Here is a 23,404-nt window from a genome sequence, read left to right as displayed (position 1 = left end):
GAGTGATCTGTTTATTTATAATAAATGCAAAATCAGAGTAGAGTATGAGATTTAAAAGTAGAATACGTATAATATAAACAGATAAATTATGAATTGAAGCGAAAAATTAAACATAGGAAATGCGAGTGTTTATTTTAAGCAAACAACAGATCAGTAATAAATAAACGCGTGTTTATATTTTCATAACAAAATAACGGAAAGTTTCGTATTGATTTACGCTATAGTAAATATTAATTAAGCTGTGGAGTTTACATTAATCTGTTGTTAACGCGCAAATATCATGAAAATTATTATCATAACAAAACAAGGTATTATTAGTATGTACTAAACTCGAGCAAATGGCTACACAAAGAAGCAGATCTATAGTGCAATCTTCAGAGCACTTCGAATTAGTAAAAAGATTAAAAAAAGTATACACACACAAACTATATGTTACATATCGCTCACTCCTTTCAAGAACGTCATAAATAAAAAATCGTCAATTTTGAGTTGTGCATGTTTTCGTAATGCCCAGAAAATGTACTATATCCCAGCAAAAGCGGCATATTTTTAACTTAATATTTACCCGCTATAGGGCAAAAAGTGTTGTTTTTCTATTTTGAAGAAAATGTATTGTTTCATTATTTTTTTAAATATACTAAATATTTTTCAAATGTAGAAAACACCTTCAGGTTTTACCTAAAAAGATCTGTTGCACAGTAAAAAAGTTCAATAAGTGGCTTGATGTTTATTTTTAATACTTTGTATTATATTTTTAAACTTTAAAAACGTTCTCCTGAAAAATTAAGTTTTTTTATTTATGACGTTCTTGAAAGGAGTGAGCGATATGGCAAAAATCAATAAATTCTTCATCTGATTTGTAAGGCGCTATGCCCCCTACTTGAAACCCCCCCCTACGAAACGTATGTAAACATAGCGTCTTTTTTATCTGAGTCATCAAAAGAATTCATCATTAATTACACTAATTGTTGGTGTTCATAATACTTTAATATCGGTGGATAATATTTCCGCTATTCTATAATTTAGAATCAGCTGTGACCGAAACCAGGTGTTAACTTTTGAGTGGATGGACGAACTCGATACATACCTAAATATTAACGGATATGATTGTGAGTAACTAACTCCCTGAGTCGGGTAGAATGTTACTCATTTGTCATGGATTAGTGTACAAAAAGCAGATGATATATTGTGAAAAGCTGTCATGGAAATGTAGGTTACTCTAAGCCTGACACAGAAGGGGTCCGGAATCAGACATAATATAAAAAGTTCCTAGCTTTCACATTAAATAGAAGTACCTAGTCAAATGTCTTTTTTTTTAAATAATAAGCGTACCGAGTATTTGAAAATATCGCAAAAAGCGATTCATGGTACAAAATTGTACCTATTAGAATGAGCATAATAGAACACAGGTAAAACTCGGATTTAGACAATAGCTCAAGCTTAAAATAAATAAGAATGCAAAATACTTGTAAGCAATTCAAAATAGGGTTCTACAATAATAAATATACTCCGATTAAATTAACATAACAAATTTTCAAATGACCCTTTATGAAATTCATGATAAAGATCACATTGCTTCCATACAATGCGTTACTTTTATTCACAGATGAGTGCGGATACCAATAAATATTATTATCGAATAAGATTTACGTATTTTATCATCTTCTAGTTCGGTTCTGTTGAAGAGATATCACATATCACGTATAATCTCGCCGTTATTTGCAAAAGAATGCGAATTCATGCATAAAGCACTATAAATAATAGATTGCACAAGGCATTGCGCAAATATAACCTAAGTACGGTACATATACAAGTACATAGATGCGTTTAGCAAAATTATCGTTATTTATACTTTACGTGGACTATTAATCCTGTATAAATACCGCATTCACTTCTGATTACTGTCATTTATTCAGAATTGCAGACCGACAGTGTGCCCGATACATGCATGTAACTGATGCCCATGAATTAATCATGAAATGTATACATTCGAATCGATACAAATATTTTATTCTACGTGAATTCAACAAGATTCAGCGTCTAACTTTTTACCTTATGAAGGCATCAAAACAACATCTCAAGGTGACTTACTATCCAAGAAAAGAGCACAGTCTTCATTAACTGATATTTATTTTTCAGAATTATAATCGTTACATAAAAGCATACAAAGTTACACAACGTGAGAATCAAATTGTGGCTGTTAAGTTTCGTTGTAAATTTAGATTGTGAAACAATCCACATATTACTATTCTCATACATATTTCTACCGTAAGGATAAAATGCAAAACCAAAAAAATCAATATCATTACCTGCCTGAAGAGATATTTGCGACTTTTATTGAGACTTATAAATTATCAAACTTCGCTTTGTCATACATTCGTCTGCGTGATCTCACGTTGAGTCTACTTTCATCTTTCTTTGTCGAACTCCAAGCTTTAACTCCATACGGCAAGCTTCCGTAGTAAGGCTTTTGTTTATTACAAGTGAATTCAGCGCGCCATCCAATTCATCCCCAGCATTCACTCTTATTTCTACATCCTTGCCAATCTCTCTATTACTAGAAAATATATAATACTTTTCAAATATACGTACACTTGTTCCAAATTCTCACCATTTGCTACTATTTTACACCCAGACTTAGATGCATCTCTTTTGTTCATAAGAAATTGGAAAATTCATTTAGCGCCATTTTCAGCAACAAGGGAAAATAATGAATTGGCCAAACCGTTCAAAATTATTGTTATTATTATGGAATTAATTAATCATAAGAAAATGAAGATAAAAATAAGAATATAAATTATGATGAAATACTTTCTCGTGTAATCTAATAACCCAATGATAAATTACCTGCTCCAGACAAGTTGCCGCTAGCCTACTATTGCGCTCAAACTAGGTAGATATCGTGGGGCTAATTCCGCAGTATTTTTATATTTCCAAGAAAAATTACACCGGGATGAAAATGATGATAAAATAAGCACACTTTGAATTATCCACCAAAATTGAAAGAGAAGGCGATATTAAAATATAATTTACATCGTAAACTTTATTAAAAACTTATCAATCCATTTATAAAAGGTTTTAAATAAACTAAAAACAGAGTTAATATATCAACAATATTTAAAATATTATTATAATATGGGTGACGGGTTTTTCCCGAATATATCGGAAACTTCTTTACTGGAGAATTCAAATTTTGCAACGAATGCCCTTATGCGTATGAAACATTTTATGAAATATAAATTATATGGAAAAAATATAAATAAAAATATTTCGAAAAGACGAAGCAATTATGTAAAAAGAGAATATGGAAATATCGGATGCCTTAGTTCCAAAAAGACTAAAATAAATATTGAAACAACCCAATGGATGATAAATCCAGTATTCGTGTTCTGACAAGGATTTTGACATATTTAAAACACTGCCAATTAATTCTTTTTTTAATTTATTGCTTGGAATATGAGTGTGCAATTGAGCATATGACAGTAAAATAAAGACAAACACACATAAAATAAAAACTTTTAAAAACACAAAAATTTAGAACAAAATGGTGAGCGGCGGTGTCCGTATTGGTAACGGGATCTCTATTTGGGGAGATATGGAGAAGGAACAGAGAGGATCGCGAGGTTAGCGCGATGAAACAAAGAGCCCGGTGTTTCGTGCGTCGAGGCGCAAGTTCCAGAGGTGGAAACGCGCCACTGCACGGTATGTCAATTAGCCGGTGGATACTATGTATTATAGCATTATACGTAGTACTACTATACGCATGAGGGAAGGCATCAGTGAAAGTTACAGCGGATCCCCCGATACCCGAATGATACGACAGTTGAGTAATACTTTTGTATTTGCATGTCAGAATAAACAAACGGCTAAAAAGAAAATGCGGAACGGCTTGTTTGCACATGGCACGGAATAACAGGGATTCACAAACTATATTGAAGTTGGACTACGAAATGCAGTTTACTGAGGATGTCATACAACCGGCACCATTAATGCCTTGATTCATAGTCTCAACACCCTGGTTCCATGATAAATTCATGTAAAAATTCAACCTCTATACTAACATTGTCTACTTATCGAAATCGCTTTCTATTAAAATTATATGACATGTTGATGATACTGGTACTACATATACTTTATATTTCAGATGTAAAATTTAAAATAAATCGTAACATGATAATAAAAGACCTGAGACACTATTAAGTAAACAGTGAATGCGTTATATGACTCGTATACGATCCTTAAAACAAAGTAATAAAACCTTTACAAAATATATTCTTATTTTCTAAAATAGAAATGATTTCATTTATAAAACTATTACAAAAAGAATTTTAAAAAAAAAGTTAAAAAAAATACTGTTAGATGCAATGAACTTATGTATTTGGTAGAGGTTTCGAAGAGGATTTCGTAAAGCTCGTAGGCTCGGGTGCACCCCCCACAGTTTGCGGACCACTGGATTGGAGCGATTAGGTTGTGTTATCGTGCAGAAGAATAGTAGGTTACCTAAGACAGGCAGACAGACAGACAGAAATATTATTTATTTCAAAACGCCGATAAAGTGCACATATCGCATTGCAACGAAAACGTTTACGAAGAAAATAATTTTATTTACTTTTGTGAGGTGAACGAACGGAAAACTAAATATAATCTAATCAACGATACCCATTTACAGAGGTAAGTAATTGTATACCATTTTCTGTTCATGATGCAGAATTAAAAATATGAAACTTGAGGTTTATGAGTTGCCATTGTCTTTGTCTTCATTACACATTCGATAGATTCTAAAAAAATAACATATATCGCAATACAACAATTTTATTTTTAATTTAAGTCATACTTGGTAAATACCACTGTTTCTTAAAATCTATTGTGACACGTGTTTAGATGCATTCCGCATCATTTTCATACAATGTTTGTAAATGATTTGAATTGAATCGAAACACGTGTCACAATAGATTTTAAGAAACAGTGGTATTTAGCAAGTAAAATTTAAATTAAAAATGGATACACATTCCAACAAAGTGACTGCCTGATCGATTGATGAAAGAATTTAACTTGTATTTTGAAATTACATTTGCAAAACCTTGCTATTTATTACTGGGTGAGAAAATAGGGCCCTAATTTCGGATTCTTTATCTCTCTCTCTAAATCCATCTCTCTCGACTGAGAATAGCGATCACGGCTGACTTCAATCACAGCTCGCCTGTGGGCGATATCCCTTCATCTGGAAGAATCCCGTACTGCTCAAATTTAGTTTTCAAATTTAATTTATCCCGGATACTGTCGGCGCCGAATTTTAAATAAGGCGAAAAATTTCAAATAGTGGGAAAAACATAATCAGAAACTTTTATTCGAGCATTCCGAGCAAATAAATGTGGCTATTTGTAAAATCATGTACACTTCTCGTGACCCCACTTAAAACGTTTACCATTTCGGATAACCGAAATTCGGAACGGTCGTGTATTCGTAAAAAGGATACTACTAAAAATATTTTACAACTCGCGTGTATATAAAACTTCATGCAAACATTTATGTTAAATCGATTCGAAATTGCAAATATACTATAAGACCTCTGTAATAAACTATATTTTAAAAAAGTGGATCCTTAAAATGAGTAGCGTGAACCGGCTGGAGCCATTTGAAATATGGACGCATCGAAAAATACTTCGGCTTCACTGGTCGGACATGATCACCAATGCGAGAATTCTCCAAACAGCCAGAGCGAATAGGGAACTAAAATCGAATATTAAAACCCGGAAAGTGTCGTATTTGGGACATGTGCTGAGAGGAGAAAAATACAAGCTACTGCAACTGATCATCAAGGGTGAGATTGAGAGGTGTCGGAAGAAGGCGGATCTCGTGGCTCCATAATATACACGAGTGGCCAGGAGTATGGAGACTCGAGGACCTGTTTCGGGCTGTCCAAAACAAGAACACATTCTCACAAGTGATAGTCAACGTCGAAGGGACACGACATGACACGTAAAGAAGAAGATATTCAAAGTGTTGGTACTTACGGCTTGCCGTCTAGGTCTGCTCGATGCCGGCATCATCAAAAACTAGATTATCACAAAACACTAAATATTTTTAGTGTTTACTGCTTTAACGATGACGACCACAACACAGGTGCAAATATGGTGGCCACATATTCAACCGACTGTTGTAAACATACTATTTCGATAAAGTAGTGATGGTGGAGTTATCAGGACATTCGGAATTCAGACACCATCCTAAATATGGGTGCTGTTCTCTTCACACTACTGGGAAGCGAGATATTATATGTATTATTTCACCCAGAAACTCGTGAAAGATGAGAAATATAATTGCCTCCGCACTTTGCAAGCGAATTGAGTCCCTTTTCAAAGCAGTGACGACAATATCATCAGGTAACGACCGATACTGTATGTTTATGTGAAGCCAATGATGAATATGTTTAATTGAACCGAGCAGTTTTCAGCTGTTTAAATATGAGAGAAAAGCGAGGTGGTACAAGCGATAGGTGTTGGAATAATTCCCAAGAGAAAATATAACACCTCTCATCACTTTCAAAATTCAAACACATGTGTTATGGAAATTTATACGATCGAGTGATAAAACTAGCGAACGCCAAACAGGAAATCGAAGAAAAGCGAGCCGTTGTAAAGTTTATCCGAGAAATAATAATTTATTGTAAGTCTTTTATAGTAATGTGGATACCAGTGCGATACTTACGTATATGACGACTTGTAACACTAACAAGACGAAGAAGATCGCCTGCAGAGGCTTCCGAGAATACCTCGCAATACCCGTTTCCTTCTCTCAACTTCCCATCCTTCATTCGACGGGTATTTTCACTTCACTGTCATTCCATTCAAATACTTAACATTTAATAGAAAATATCTTGAAGTCGTGTGATAAAATATAAATAAATAATACCGCAACATTATCGTTTTAAAAAATATCAAGTGATGTAGCAGAAATGTACCCACAAGGCGAAGGGTTTGAGTGTTTTCTCACTCTGTGTTGCGCGCTATTGATCTTGGTACCTTTTTACTAAAAAAATGCAAAAACAATATTTACAACTGCTCACAGTCAGATGCGGTGGGAGGTTTTTTATTATTATACATTTAAGGTTATAATTGTCGTGAACTTTGTTTAACTTAATGTTTTATCGTATTCCGAAGTAGCTGTATGAAATGTTAGTATGTTGGTTCAAATGAATATTATGATCATTCCATGATAATATGGGAATCTAGCACATGCATTTAATAAATCATATACAAGCTCCAACCATCTTTCACAACCCACTGCAATTAAATATGATACAACGAAAGTATTAATTTTAATTTAAAAACCTTTTTAAAGTTTTTGATTTAATTTTTTGCCTACATCAAGAACATCATAATTGAATTTCGTGGTACGTATGAAGCTGTTTTAGATATATTTTATAAATGTATGATTTTAATTAACTGGTTTTAGGTCAGAGGTTGGCAATGAGCGATGGATATTTTATATAAAACAATCGACAGGCTATAAAAAGAACTAAATTAATTAAAGTACCACTAGTTGAGTTTACACGTTCCCGGAGTTCATAACTAAAACCCCCTTTCACGAAGTACACAAAGAAGCGAGCTGCAATGGAAAACGGCGCTGAAATGATTGAACCGGAGAGCCAATTAATGGAATAGACTCGGGAAAAGGGAATGAAGGAAAATTAAATGGGGAAATTGGAAGAGTGCAGCGACTATACCTTGATATACAAATATACTCGCAGCCAAAACAAGTAAACTATATAATTTATATTTGGAGCACTAACTTTGTGATTTTCCATTTTATAATTAAAATGTAACTTTTAAAACCACTTTAAATATTTTTTATAACTTAATTATAATGTCTACCGGTTTCGAAGCTAACCGCTTTTTTATCAAGACTGATTAATACTATTATAGTATCAACATACTACTATTATAGTATTGATCAGTCTTGATAAAGAAGCGGTTGGCTTCGACACCGGTAGACATTATAATTAAGTTATAAAAAATATTTAAAGTGGTTTTAAAACAAAGTTACATTTTAATTATAAAATAAAGTATTCTATATTGAATATTGTTTAGGTATATATGATTTCCTAAAAAAATTGTTTAAAAGATATTATGAGTAGATATACGATTTCAACAAAAAATAACATTTTTATAGATATCATGAGTAGAATGGTGAAAGTTACACATACGAAGAAAGTGATCACTTGAGCTAGCCGGTGATATGTCGTCAGCGGTGAGTGACCGAAACCATTAATATTCCCTTACCATAAAACTGCTTCGTCTCTACGACTTATTTTTTTTCACTTAGTTAGGTATCTTGAATATTGTTTCGCTTTCTGCTGGCAATTTCGAGAGTTGTTAAAAAGTGTAGTGTAAAATAGAGCATATTTTTACTGCCTGATTATCATTACTGAAAATTCCATAAATTTGTAAAATTAATAATTTTTATTAACTAGTCTTATTTTATTCTTACAATTGCAGATTAAATTATAACTATTGAAAAAAGAAATGTTACCACATCAATTTAAGACCCAGTATAAAATCATGCGAAATTCAGCGTATATAAGTATCTGAACGAACGTTCGCCGAGAGGAAGAAAAATTCAATCAATATAACGGGCATCAAACCACTTTATATGTTATGAATTTTCCACACAGCATCAGGTATGTAAGTGCGCATCTAATAAAACGAGATATTTTCTAGCAGCACCTATGTTTTACGATTTTCAGAAAAGCAGTTCATTTTATTTTATCGTCGGTATACGCCATTGAACATAAATAACTTGTTCAATAGAATCCTCGAGCAGTTTCCATCATTGTGTTTACAATAAATACGTTTCCGAAGAAAGTTAGAAAACTAGATGATAAAAAGCCCTTATAGTAGGTCGGTAACTTTTATGTCAAGTGGCTGTGAAGAAGACAGCAGAAGAAAGCTGTTTGGACTTGGGTTTACATTTTCTTATTACATATTATATAAACTATTGTTGGTACTACTAATAAAAACCAAACCTAACAAGCAATGAAAAAGAGTTTAGGGTGAAAAAATCTTCACGATGACAAATTATAATTACAATTCAATATTAGGTACTACTCTAATTCTTAAACCAGATGGTTTATAAATAAAATAAAAATTAAACCAAAATGTTCATAAAATAATGTTGTCAATCAATCAATCCCACTAAAATTACTAGAATAGAGCGATCAAGATTAAATATAATGTGAAAAAATGGTAAATAAGAATTGGTAGGGTTATCTGTAAAAAAAAATGGTTTACAATTAGTTAAACAAGCCGATTTCCTGTTTAATTTGTTAAATATTCCTTTGTAAATAAAAAACCAGTAAAAATGGGATTTGTGTATTTGGAAGATTTGCTTTTCGAAATAATTCCGCCAAAGTACTTGCTAAGTTTCATTGATTCAATGGTGATCACTTGTGGTAATATCTATCCATTTTTAATTTTAATTTTACTTGGTAAACACCACTATTTTTTTAAAATCTACTGTGATTTGTGACATGTTTCTATGTATTCCTTACTTACTCCATATTTACTAAGTGACATCAATAAAACCTCGTTTATGAAGTGAAACATTTTTTTTACATATAAAATAAGGGTTTGTGATATTGGCAGCCCTGGCACGCTTATTCAATTAATAAATTATCGTCCAATCAACAGCTTTCGTCGCTAATTGCAATTCATTACCGGGTCAGGGAGCGCACTGCGGACCGAGCACAGCCTACTGCCTGCGTTATACGGCGACCTACGCTAATTGGAGGAGCTCGGATGATTATTGTCGGAACGAAACGCATTACGCCGAGACCTTAAATTATTACGTCTGACGTCACTGACGAGGACTCGAGGTGATATCGCTCACTCCTTTCAAGAACGTCATAAATCAAAATTTGTCAATTTTCAGTTGTGCATGTTTTCGGAATGCCCAGAAAGTGTACTATATCTCAGCAAAAGTGGCATATTTTTAACTTAATATTTACCCGCTACAGGGCAGAATGTGTTGTTTTTGCATTTTGAAGAAAATGTATTGTTTAATTATTTTTTTGAATAAACTAAATATTTTTCAAATTGAGAAAAAAACCTTCAGGTTTTACCTAAAAAGATCTGTTGCATAGTAAAAAGTTCAGTAAGTGGCTTGATATTTATTTTTAATACATTGTATTATATTTTTAAACTTTAAAAACGTTCTCCTGAAAAATCAAGTATTTTGATTTATGACGTTCTTGAAAGGAGTGAGCGATATGCCAAATCACTCTAGTTTTTTGCGCGCGAAAAACCGACTTTTTCTCTTTTTTTCTTATTTTTTTAACAATATATATTCACATATTAATGAGATCTAACATAAAAATTTAGGTGCTACCTCTTTAACCCTTTAAGTGGTACTGAGAGAATAATTTTCCACCATACCTACATAGAATATGGAGCCACACGTGTCTCTGGGAAACAAGTAGGTACCCCAGAAAATTAAAATTTAATTCGTTATCCCTGGGATGTCAACAGAACTTTTTTTGCGTTTTTTTTACTATTTAAAAATAGTTCCCAGACTTCTGTAACTTAAAAGGTTAAAAGAAAGACTGCGGTTAAAATGTTCACCGGTAATAGGTATCTATCTACATAAAGAATTCTTTGGGGACAGTTGTTTTTCAGTAATCGAAAGTACGTGTCTGTATTAAATCTAGGGTCGACTGTTTGGAACTTTGAAGAACACATAGATCGAGTGGAGTAGGTACCGTCAAAGAAAGCTATAAAAAATAAACTATTATTATCACAATGTTTAATCACCACTTCACTTAAAGACGTCTTTTCCTTGGTACGCAGTTCTTTATTTGTGATACACCATGTTATTGCGCCGAACTCCAGGTACAAATTGCATGTTTTTTTAAATATGTAGTTTATTTAGTGATATCTTATGAGTCAACAATATATTATTCAATGTCAAGGTTCCACTGTTATAGAGGATATTAGAATTGCAAATTTCTATAGCGCAGCCATCACACACTGTAATAATAATTTTAATGCATTTTAATGTGACCGCAGCGAGATTATATTATTTAAACGTTATTATTTTATATTGGAAAAATACATAAAATGCGATACAAATTACCGCAAAGCGGTTGCCTCGAAAAGATCCAGAATGCAACAAGAACAACCATAGTAACATATATTTAAGAAATAATATTATATTGCGTATAATACAAGAGTAATGTACAATTTAGTAGAGGCCAAAAGAACGATGACTAGCGAAATAGAACTGGTGGTATAATGGCAATGAAATTGGATTTTATATAATAATTGATGCTCTTTAAAAAATTAAGGAATCACGTTTTTGCTTCATTTTTGGGTTCTGTAATTATATATTTTAAAGTACTTATAGAAATATTTTATCGCATCAAATCATCACAAACATTAACTGATATGCAAACATTTACAACATATTTAGTAAAAATGTTAAAAGCGTTTAAAATATTTTGAAATCGCGCCATTTCGTGAAGCGACAATAATCCTACAATTAAGTTCTTAATAGAATAATATTGATGTCCACTCCAATATCCTTCATGGATATAGGAATGGACGTCCTGGAGCCGAGGACATCTATTTCTTTATCGCAAATTTCAACAACGCAAAAACCAAATAATTTAATTTAAATTCATTAGAAGTAGCGTCGATGTCGTTACATAATTATTAGCTATCCAAAATAAAATATTTGACGTGATGTAACCTTATCGTACGCCGTGCATACAATATTTCAACATTGGCTCCTGTATTTTTTATCGCAAGACAGGTAGCCAATACTAATTAGGATTTTATTACACGAGGCTGAATTAGACATTCACATCACCTAAAGTTTCGCGAATGCGCCGGCTATATTGTCTAAAAATAATACGCTTTTGGAATGAAATCTAAAACGAGCTTTAAGCTCCGGGATGAATCAACTCAAAGTAATTTCAATGCTGGCGTGGAAAACAGTGCGAAATGTACAGTATCCTCGCCTGAAGAAATCCACATTCGCACGAACACAAGTCTGAAAGCAAATGGAAAACCACAGCTTTATCGCGCTACTTCCATAATATTTGAAGAAGAAAAAAGACCACATCTTTGGTCGATTTGAAATTATAAACGTGTTTAAAGAGAGTAATTAGTTAAATTATAGCCTTATCTGAGGTATTCAAAGAAAAGTTTTTTGTTTGTTTTGGAACAACTGAATAAAAACTCGATAAAAAAAATTTAGAAAGTAAATAAATATTTAAGTACATAAATTATAGTCTTGATAAACTGCGATTCAAGCAGTTTGTCTTTGCTCTTAAATGAAGTTTAGGAAAAGTTTTACAGCAGCAAAAATATATCACATAAAAATCTACACAATTATTTTTAAAAAATCAACATTATATTGTCATAGATTATATATTGTAAGATTTTGCTAATGTACTAGTTTCACCAATCTGACTAACAAACAACCTTATCTTTTTTAATTGGATCGAACAAAACAAATAAATAAAATGACTAATTAAATAAAAGAAAAACATTAGCCTTTTCTGATTGATAAATTGGTGACAGTTTTTCTGACGAGAACATCGCTCTTGTTTCGATATATTGCGTGGAATATAATTTTGCAGACTTCACCAAAGTTGTTTGAGTTTCCTTTTTCAATCTCTTATAATTTTAGAGGACCGATTGTTAAATTAAGCAGAGAAAATTTAATCATCCACCTAAGTTTATCTCAAAATGTTATATTCTACTTGGAATTTGTCTTCTACCTATTTTAATTTATAATGTTATAATTAACAAGGCAACCATATTTTATAAATTACACATATCCATATTAGACGAACTGGTCCCAATTAGTTATATTGCCTACAGATCTAGAAATCACTTGGCCTCAGCTATTTTGCAACGACTTACCTACTTACACAGCCAATGCTGCGATTCTCATTTTCCTCTCCTATAGTACCCATTATTCCTCCTCCATTTCCTTTATCGTGAAGCTACATACCATTAAAACATATCCCATCCAATATCGATGAATTGGAGCGCATGACCGATCACTATGCACTCATATAATCAAAATCTAAGCACTATTAACAAGTTAGGAGTTCAGAAGAAGAGCAAATACAAAACGTTATAAAGAACAAAGCGTAAATCTTTCAAGAAGCAAAAGCTGTTTTCTTTTAAATGTTATTGTCTATATGTAAATATTTACCTAATTGAATAGATCTTACACAGTTTATGTAAATACATACTCATATCATAAATTAACGTTATGTATCTATTTTTTAGTACAGTAAAAAGAATAACAAAACGTTCGGTCCTCCAAAGAGTGCTAAATATTTTCATTAATCGATTCGGCAGTCACTTTGTGGTAAAATCTATCCATATTTAATTTAAGTTTTGCTTATTAAATAGCACCATTTCTTAAAATTCATCGTTCATCAATTCATCGTGACACGTGTTTCGATGCATACCGTATACGGTGTTTAAAAATGATGCGGAATGCATCGAAACACGTGTCACAATAAGAAATAGTAGTATTTACTAAGTAAAACTTTTAATTAAACATATATTTTACAGCTAATGTAAATATATATTTCTACCTCTTTTTTTAAGAATAATAATAATAAATCCCTTACCGTACCCCAATGGTGCATAGGGCACTGCTTCATATAAACGCAGTGTTATCTCGATCGATTACACATGAAGGAAAGGTGATCAGCCCTCCACTTCAGGTACCAGTCCAGTGTAATATTGAATAAATATTAGAGTGAAAAAATCACTTATATTTATTAAACCCCCCTGGGAATCGAACCCGGGACCTCTAGAACGGTAGGCGAGCATGCTGACCATGACACTACGGAGGCGGACAAATAATTAATATTGAGGAAATAAAAAACAAAACGTTTAGTCCTTCAAGGAGTGCTAAAATATTACAATGCGTATATTGCATAATACCAAGGGCCACGAAAAGGTTTCTTTATAAATAAATAAAACAAAAATGCCACAAGTCGAACGGGTGACAAAGCGAGCGTCCATTCCCAAAAAAGTGAAAAGGAATTCATATTAGGCGAGATGAAATCTCCGTAATTGCCCGCAAACCGGTTGTGCGCGACCGAGACGACATCCACAGATGTTTTACTATAATCAGCCAGCGGTGGGAGGAACTCGATTCTGTAATTCAATAAAAATCAAGGTCGATAAAAAATTACCGTGAGATGGCGTTTTCTGCGAGTAGCGGACTCGGCTGATGTGGATTACTAGGGCTCCGCCATCAGCCTTCACACTGGGCGAGAGTTCAGCGAAACCCCATTACCTTATTACAATACTTCTATTCTCGGAAGGTACTGACACGACAATATCAACATTGGATAATTTACTAGAAAAATATGGTTTTAACATGATAAGGGTAGATTACAAGTGGGGAGAGGCCTAATTTATCTTTTTAGAATTTTTGTTGCAGTGTGTACTTTTTAACAGAATTAACGAATACAGAAATGAGTAATGGGAGAGATGAGAAAAAACAAAACGCTATGCTAGCTACCAAATAAACCAGCGACTGTTCCATAAACCTAATTTTATTTCCTGAGCGATATTAGTATAGAATATGGATGAAAAAAATAAAAACGACGATAACACTTTCGAAGGAAAATATTTTTTTAAAAGAGAGATAATATAATAAATTGGATAAATTTATTAATTGATTCGGCTGTCACTTTGTGCCAATATCTGCACACAATATCTATCAAGTTTTTATTTAAGTTTTTACTTAGAAAATATCACTTTTCTTGTGACACGTGTTTTGATGCATCATTTTCATAAGGGGTTTGAAAATGATGCGGAAAGCAACGAAACGCGTTTCACAATAGACTTTAAAAAATAGTGGTATTTACTGAGTAAAACTTGAATTAAAAAGGGATAAATAGAATTTGTTCAGATAACAGATCAATCGAGTTGACTGGCGTTCAATACATTAAATTTCAAATAAAAAAGTAAGACCCATTGACAGTTAAATCGGATCGAGAAACGAATAAAATAATCGTTCTTTTCACAAGGAAAATCGATTCAAAGCGACGAAAAAAGATTGCCTCGTGGAAATGTCTCGTTTTCGTGCGATTTTTTGCCGGCAAACTCCAAACGGAGAAAGTAAACACAAAGAGTCGCCTCCGGATAGAGGCATATTCCAGTCGATAGTCAATCAAGTCGGACACAGCTGTCAGAATGACTTCATTTCACGCAGGAAGTCGTATGCTTCGCCTACTTGTGACACATCGCCATTTCGTCTCGTTTCATCCGATTTGTCAGGGAATGAAGAAATCTAACGAGAAATATAGTATATTCAAATTGGACGCCTCTCTGTCTGACATCTAACATATGCAACCCTTTACACAGATCAATTTAAATCAAAATATATTTTACAACGCAATAGCAATGCATCTTAGCCTCGAAAGATATATAGAGGAACATCAAAAAATTCATGGATGCTCCAAAGAGAGAACACGGTTCGAAGACATGGCCTAGATGACGTTGTCCACGACAGAACGACCTACAACCTGAGGACGAGGAGAGCTGACCCCAGCAGTCTACAAAGAGGATAAGTTGGAATATAGCCAGGAAGAAGAAGATCCTTATTTTACAATGAAATCATGCAATCTTCTTTACGATTAAAAAACGTTAAAAACCAATATTATGTATGTTTACAAGCATAAACATATATTTACTGTACAAAATGAAAGCAAATTGGAAAGAAGACATTCATTTGAACATGTTTAATTATACTTTCGATACTGAATGGATAACGCTCACCAACTGATGCGCGGTAGGCAAGATGAATTTATTGACCTATCAAATTATAAGGAAATTAAAACAGTTACAACTTTCTTATAAAGTACTTAAATTCGTAAATATTCAAAAATTACTATCGAATAAAAAAACGTGAAAGTATAGCTTAATAATGCTACTAGCTTAACACGTTTTTACCGTTCATCAAACTCTCAATTCACGTGAAAAATAATTATCCTTACAAAATAATTAACGTCTTTAAATTAACTGAAAATCGGTGTGAAAAAAAAAGTAGTCGGTGAGTGGTTATTTACTAACATTACTAATATCAATTTAACTGAAAATCCATTGTTTATATATTTACATCCTGATCATTACCCAGTAAAATATTTAAAATAATTGGTAATAGTAAATCCATTACCAATTATTAGCTTTTACCAGGGAAGAAAAAGTTTTTATTGAATGATTACCCTAGATAAGGTACAAATAAACTATCTAGTGCATAATTAATAAATTGATATCTCTTATTCAAATAATTGAGTACCGTCCATAATATACTCCAATACCTAGTATCCAATATCATTGCTATTCTCTATTTTTTATCTACTATTCCTACCTCCATTTTCTTCCTGTATAGCAGTAGTGTTTTAAACCTTAGCTACTTTGCTTTATTATACATTTATCCAGGAATTTAGAGCACAGGGCTAAACCATATAATTAATGGTCGAGTTAGTACCGCGTCGATCCGATGCAGTGCCCTTTACACCATCTAGGTGCAAATGCGGGTAAAAAAGATACTTAGAACCAAAATTTCGCTTAGAATCAATCTACGGAATCAATTCGCTTAAATCTACGGAAACGTAATTATACCATAATTTACAATAAATAAAAAAAATAGCATACGAGCATAAATATGTATTCTAAAGAATACATATTTATATAAATTTCATCATCATCATCATCATCTACGGGATAAGATAATGTGCTGTTAATATTATCTAAGCAATTATTTATCTGTTAAGATAACATTCTTGATTTAAAGAAACATTTGGCATTTAATTAGTACAGTATGTTTTTACAACCCAGTTAAATACTACAGGTTAGTAACGTCATTTTGGGGGAATTAATTTTTATAAAGCGCACAATAATAATAATTAATAAAATCAGCGCTGTTTAAACCAGAAAAAACAAGAAGCAAAAAAGCAAACGTTTCATATCATCGCATGAAAGAACAAAAAATGTATCGACGGATTTTTATAGAAGAAAGAAAATAGCTATCAGTGTAAATGTTGATTACAGAAACGCGAACGGAGACGAAACACGCTAACGGATTGCACACAATGCTAGAGCAAAGATCAAATCATACAAGACATTGGATCTTTTCATTGATAGGATTTTCCCAGTGATCATCTTTTTACAAAGGGGAACGACTGAGGCGGGATTTCAGAAATAACCGTATTACGATAATAATACAGACTACATTAACAAATATCACGTATAACTTGGATATCATACGACTGCAACCGAGATTATTTGTATCACAATAGATTTGAAGAAATCGTGGTATTTACGAAGAAAAACTTAAATTAAAAATAAACATAGATTTTACCACAAGTGACTGCCTAATCAATTAATGAAATTAGATTAATTAATTAATTTTAAATATATCTCAAAATCTATTGTGACACGCGTTTCGCTACATTCCGCATCATGTTTGAAAAAGATGAGGAATGCATCGCGACAAGTGTAGCAATATTTTTTTTTAAATAGTGGTATATTCCAAGTAAAACTAAAAGTAAAAACGGTTAGAAATTACCACTAGGTGACTGCCGAATCGATACATGAAATTAAATCATACATTCAATTTTAACATCTGATGTATCATAATAAAAACAACATATTTATTTAGCTTAATTTCCTTTACTCCATCGAATTACGGAATGCTGTCTTTATAAATTTGGATGCGAAAAAGACCATGTGATAATCTTTTGGCATTTATCACTTTGAATTTATGTGTGTTTGATGATTTTGGTCTGTGAATAACAAAAATACAAGTCTCGATTTAGCATATATTACGTTGAATATCACCATTATTTATTTATGCAGTTGATCAACAGTAATGACTCACGCAAATAATAAAACGCAATAGTACTTACACTGTATTGTTTATTTACATACAGAATAAGAAATAAGATGGAGGCGATAAAAAAAACTTTCTAAAAAATGCACACCTATGTAGTTTAACATCAATTAAAAATAATTGCTCTTAATAATTGGATGTTCCGAGTGATAAAAGAAAGTTTCGCAAGTAATATCTACACTTTTTTCATTCAAACATTATTATTAAGTTAAATACTAACTACCGACTACGGGTAAAACAAAATAGTGAAATATTTAATTGAAACAATCATTTTGAATATCTACATATTCTCGGATTATAAAAAGAAACAACGAAATATATTATTTCGAATCAATTATGACATTCGATACAGAAAGAGCTAATTTGATTTGAACAAATTTCTGACTTTTCTTCATTCAATAGGAAAAGTCACGAAACGATAAAATATTAGTTCTTAAAAAATAGTTACAACGTTTCTTTGGGTTCCTTCCCTTTAGACCTCACTATCAGCTATCGGCTACGTTTTTTCCGTTTTTTTTTTTTAACTTTGTTTATGTAAATAACGAATAACCTATACATTATTGCACAAAATAAAAAGTTTATTGATAAAAAATGACAATCGAGAAATTTTTGCTTGAATCTTTTTCAGATATTGAAGTTAAAAATAAAAAAAATCGGCATTTATAATACTGAATTTACGTTGGCACACTATGATATATCGCTCACTCCTTTCAAGAACGTCATAAATAAAAAAAAACTTGATTTTTCAGAGGAACGTTTTTAAAGTTAAAAAATATAACACAATTTATTAAAAATAAATATCAAGCCACTTATTGAACTTTTTACTGTGCAACAGATCTTTTCAGGTAAAACCTAAAGGTTTTTTCTCCATTTGAGAAATATTGTTTATTTTAAAAAATAATTAAACAATACCTTTTCTTTAAAATGCAAGAACAACATTTTCTGGCCTGTAGTGGGTAAATATTTAGTTAAAAATATGCCTCTTTTGCTGGAATATAGTACATTTTCTGGGCATTTCGAAAACACGCACAACTGAAAAATGACGATTTTTGATTTATGACGTTCTTGAAAGGAGTGAGCGATATGCGCTATTATGAAACATCAAACTACATACACCATACACATTCGACAGCATTGTAATTTTTGTCGATTTATATTCGTCAAACCAAAATAATAAAAAAAATAAGAGATATTGACACCATTATTTATGGAATAATTTCTTAACAAGTTAGGAACATAATGAAAGTTGATTAATGCGATAAACGTCCGATTAAGCGCACTTTGATGTGCCAAAAAAACAGGTTTACAAGATCCGATGTGTTTTCTAAAAGCGTATATGTACTTATATTCATGACTTAATTTTTATTTTGCGATACCTGTGACAGGTTAAAGTTCTGAACTGAAGATAAATATAAGCAACGTGTATGTATACGTGTATATGTATAAATATATATAAATACACGTTGCTTTATGGTCCATATACCACTTTGTCCATTTCATAATGACACTGCTTCAGATGAACACAGCGTTATTCGTATGAAAAATAATGTTGCGCATGTACAAATAATTTATAGAAATAAACTGCTGATTTTTTCCTTACCTGTTTTAATAAGTTGGTAATCTTAAAGATGCTGCCACAAACAATATGTAGACACTTTTCAAATCACTAAATTGTCATCTATCCACTGATGTCACACACAAATCCAAATTGCACAATTCTTAAGCGACAACGACTGACTGTAATAAATAACAATTATTATATATAATACATATGGTATAGCTAAATGATTTTTTTTTTCAACCGGAGAATTTCCACGTTACGTACGTCTCTAAGATGGATAAACAATGCCGAACTAGGCAAACAATCCCAATTTGATCTTCCAAAAATAAATGAATATTCAATGTATTCAAATTAGACGTTAATTTATTTTCAATACTGAAATCAGTACTGAAAATATGATCCGTATTCTGAAACCATTACTGAAAGGCCTGAAAACTCTAACCATTAATCTCTGTCGATATGATAATGTGTTTTTCAACTATTAAAAGTAGCATTTATATTGAAATTAAATTAATAAAAAATATATGGATACATTTGTATTAATAATCCACTTTTTCTATACGTATTTTTTCTTACTCTATCGAAGATCGCACATAAATGAGACATTATAATGTAAAAATTACAAAATAATGCAGTTATTCTAATGTCAGTAATATTTTTAACAAATGGTGTTTATCCGGTTGTGAAATGAAGAGTATATTGCATAAAATGATTAACTACCGTAGAAAATGTCACTTTTCGGTAGTAATCGGTTCTAGTGATAATTAAATAATTGCATGAAACTAAGCCACAGAAAATTGGGAAAATTAACACAAATAGCTAATATGCGAAACCGACTGACGTGAATAAATTATTATAATATGAAAACAGCGTGAAAATGTGAAAAACATACGTTACGTCGAAAAACACTTTAGTTTGGAAAAATTCGAAAATACCGGTGGGAAAAATACCCGCGTAGCATGAAAAATTATGTGGAAACGTTGAAAATTGTTCATACGTAATTCCGAAGAAGGTAAGACTATGAAATATACATTCTGACACAATGTTCGCACCGAAAACAAAACAATTCCGACGATAAAATACTTCGACGGGTACCACGCGATTCAGAATGTGAAATCACACTGGCGACTGGGACTCGTGCTACGGCCGTTCGTAGCGCTTGTAGCAGACGCGGGTCGTTCGCAAACGACCGGATCTTAATAATCCGTTCAGGTACGTCGATTTAGTAACCGGATCCCAATATTGAGTTATTCCTTTCTCGTTCACCGGATTTTAGCGGAATTTCCCGGCAACTTTTTTTTGGTTGTCAGCTGTCGTCGACAAGATTTCTAATAAAATTTCTCCCCTCTCGCTGGCGCGACTTGTCCGATGAAAGATCTATCGCTCAATTGATCTGGTCTTAGTTATACAGATCTATTGATGCGGATCTTCTAAATGACCAGATCTAACCTACCTAGAGGAGGCTGGTAGCATTTAATTTGCTTTTTATTTTTATTTCTTGGTGAAATTTTATCAGTATATAAAATAACGTTTAAATAAGAATACTTTGTATTTTACTTAGATCGTTTATTGTTTAGAAGACGTTTTACTACTGGTTCGTAAACAACTATAGAAACTAAAATAAAAAAGAAATCGAATGTCTCGAATGCTCCCCATAAAAAAAGTAGTAACTCAACATATGTGTTACTTCTTTTTAAAAAATCCTTAAAAAAAGTTTTTTTTAATTAGTCCATTTTTAGGTTAAGATAATGTAAAAATGCTTAATCGGTTGCCAAAATAAAAAACTAAAAAATTATAACATTTCTTCAGAAATATGAGCATGAATAAACGGTAAATTAGTTATAAGATATTTCTCAGGGTAAAAAAAGTTGGGAAAAGTGTTATATTTTTATAATCTAGGTATCTAGTGCTCAGTGCAATATTAGGTATGAATAAAGGTTGAAAAATATAAAAAGGTATATAAAAAGACTCAGATAATCGCTATCAACTACTCACTTTTAAAATCCGCGATTCGTAAACGATCTATTCAAAGATCACAAATTTGCCATCGTAAAACAAACATACTCGTAATATAACCACGAGTAGGTACCGACCGAGTGGGCATCTGGGCGAAGAGGTCCCCCGCCTGGCCGATTGCCGCGGGAGGTCATCTAGTTGCGCACATATTGCGCATGCATAATTCTTCAGTCTTATCACGTTCCTAATAACGTCAGGCATCAGGTAGGCGCACAGTAGCGCCCTAACCTGCTCCCCCCTCCCTTCCCAGGCACCTGTCTATCGGACGAGTATTGCCAAATCAATTCTCCATATCCACATCACATCCTCCGTCCCACCAAACCGCACAAACCAGAATCGCGACACTATATATAGTATACGTACATGTACAATACATACCGGAATCGCAGTATAAATCTCTACAAGCATGATGCGATAGCCACGTGCTTTGGTTGTTTAGACGTATCCTAAACAATTTGCCACGCATTGTAATTTCCTCGCAGTTTTGACAATCGCTTAATATTAACAATAATTTAATAACCACTAATCATATTTACTATCACACTTAGGACGGGAAAGGTATTTCTACCCGTTCGGTCGATTGATGCTTAAGCCTCAGTCAGAAAAGAAGGAATTATTTAATGCTGTAATATAAATATTATGTACCAATCTCTTTGTTAAGGTTTGAACTATATGTACATAATTATCAAATCCCGTAGCCAGCGGTCCGCAGGCGTAAAAAATACCCGTCCGAAATGTGTTATGTATTCAATTTAAGAGCTAGGTTCTCGTGTCTGCAGCTCCTACCTAAAACTTATTGGTCCTCCTGTGATAATGTCGTCATGCCGCAGGATATGTCCTAGCATCTTCCCTCTTAGTCATCGCCCAGGTTTAGGTACCACAGCGTGCTGTACTCCAGATATTTCTTCTCGACTTTTTTTGTCATTCTAGTAGTAAAAAAATACGTTCCTATTAAACACCTGATACGAATCGATATATGTTTTTTTTATAAATAAAGTTAATTGATGTCGCTATTTTTGAAGGCTGTTTCACGAGGCGGGTGCTCTTTAAAATAATGATATTCAAGAAAAGTGACAGTAAATAGTCGTGATTCATGATTCGGAGGATGCCTCCTTTTCGTTTGTTTTGCTTAAGTATATTTTTAAAGTCACTTAATATTATTTTCGTGAATTCCCAAACCAAAAAAGATACACAGGATGAGTGTAAATGGAATGATGAAGTCACCGACGCCAATGAACGGTTCAGAAAAAATAGCGTGAATTTTTTTTATAAAATAATATTTGAACGCTTGCTTAGTAAATACAGTGGACCCTCAGTCATTTATCTGTCTCTGTATTCGTACAACGTTTTCGATTCATATTCGACACTCGACACTCGTATACTGTATACGTCTGCCATATATTGTCCGCGTGTATAAAATGCCATCTAAAAGCGACGGTACTGCCGTGTAGCCACTAAAGAGCAGAAAGAGCATGCAATAGGTATTTGGAAGAGACACGCAGACAGGTGTACAAATAATAATATTGAAGTAATATTTTGGACTTTTGCCATTATGGTTCTACCGACGGAAGGATGAGTCCGTTTATTAAGAATTTTACTTTCACAAAATGTTTACAAAAAGGAATATTGACAAAACCTGACACTATTGGATACGTTTTGAAATTTGAGCAAAGATTCCAGAGCATCTTACAAAAGTAATATGGAGTTCAGATTTAATGACATAATAGCTATGTACATGGAAAAGGAAATATGGAAAGAATAGAAAGTATGAAAGGGGGGAAAACAGCAATGCGTAAACATTTAGGGCCTTCTTATTTTTTATTACTACTATCATTTTGGAGATATTTAAAACTAACAGTTTTTTATTTTATTTTGTTGTTTCACTTTTTGCAA

At 32.6% G+C, this 23,404-nt stretch overlaps 1 protein-coding gene and 1 long non-coding RNA gene across 9 annotated transcripts in view; one reads left to right on the top strand and one right to left on the bottom strand.

Moving 5' to 3' along the window:
• Positions 1 to 23,404, bottom strand: part of Csk (C-terminal Src kinase) — a 96,943-nt gene that overhangs the window by 37,050 nt on the left and 36,489 nt on the right. Inside the window, exons 1-2 of one of the 6 annotated variants that reach the window (XM_088258937.1) lie at positions 20,493 to 20,628; positions 19,535 to 19,671 (exon numbers count right to left, since the gene is read on the bottom strand). The exons of 1 other annotated variant lie outside the window; for it this stretch is intronic. The gene's annotated coding sequence lies outside the window, so the exon portion shown is untranslated. Of the gene's footprint in view, positions 1 to 6,014; positions 6,209 to 19,534; positions 19,672 to 20,387; positions 20,629 to 23,404 lie in introns of those variants that run through there. 4 more of the 6 variants (XM_088258936.1, XM_088258938.1, XM_088258939.1 and 1 more) reach the window with 4 other exon arrangements.
• LOC148310121 (uncharacterized) overlaps positions 4,557 to 23,404 on the top strand; it is a 30,408-nt gene continuing 11,560 nt past the window's right edge. Inside the window, exons 1-4 of one of the 3 annotated variants that reach the window (XR_015837432.1) lie at positions 4,557 to 4,671; positions 7,456 to 7,759; positions 8,173 to 8,250; positions 8,499 to 8,680. This is a non-coding gene — a long non-coding RNA (uncharacterized LOC148310121). Of the gene's footprint in view, positions 4,672 to 7,455; positions 7,760 to 8,172; positions 8,251 to 8,498; positions 9,869 to 23,404 lie in introns of those variants that run through there. The other 2 variants (XR_015837430.1, XR_015837431.1) reach the window with 2 other exon arrangements.

The sequence above is a fragment of the Brachycentrus maculatus genome, unplaced genomic scaffold, assembly GCF_059751285.1.
Source record: "Brachycentrus maculatus isolate JH-2025_06_01 unplaced genomic scaffold, ASM5975128v1 h1tg000105l, whole genome shotgun sequence".
NCBI lineage: Eukaryota > Metazoa > Arthropoda > Insecta > Trichoptera > Brachycentridae > Brachycentrus > Brachycentrus maculatus.
This window is presented reverse-complemented; position numbering and strand designations above follow the sequence as displayed.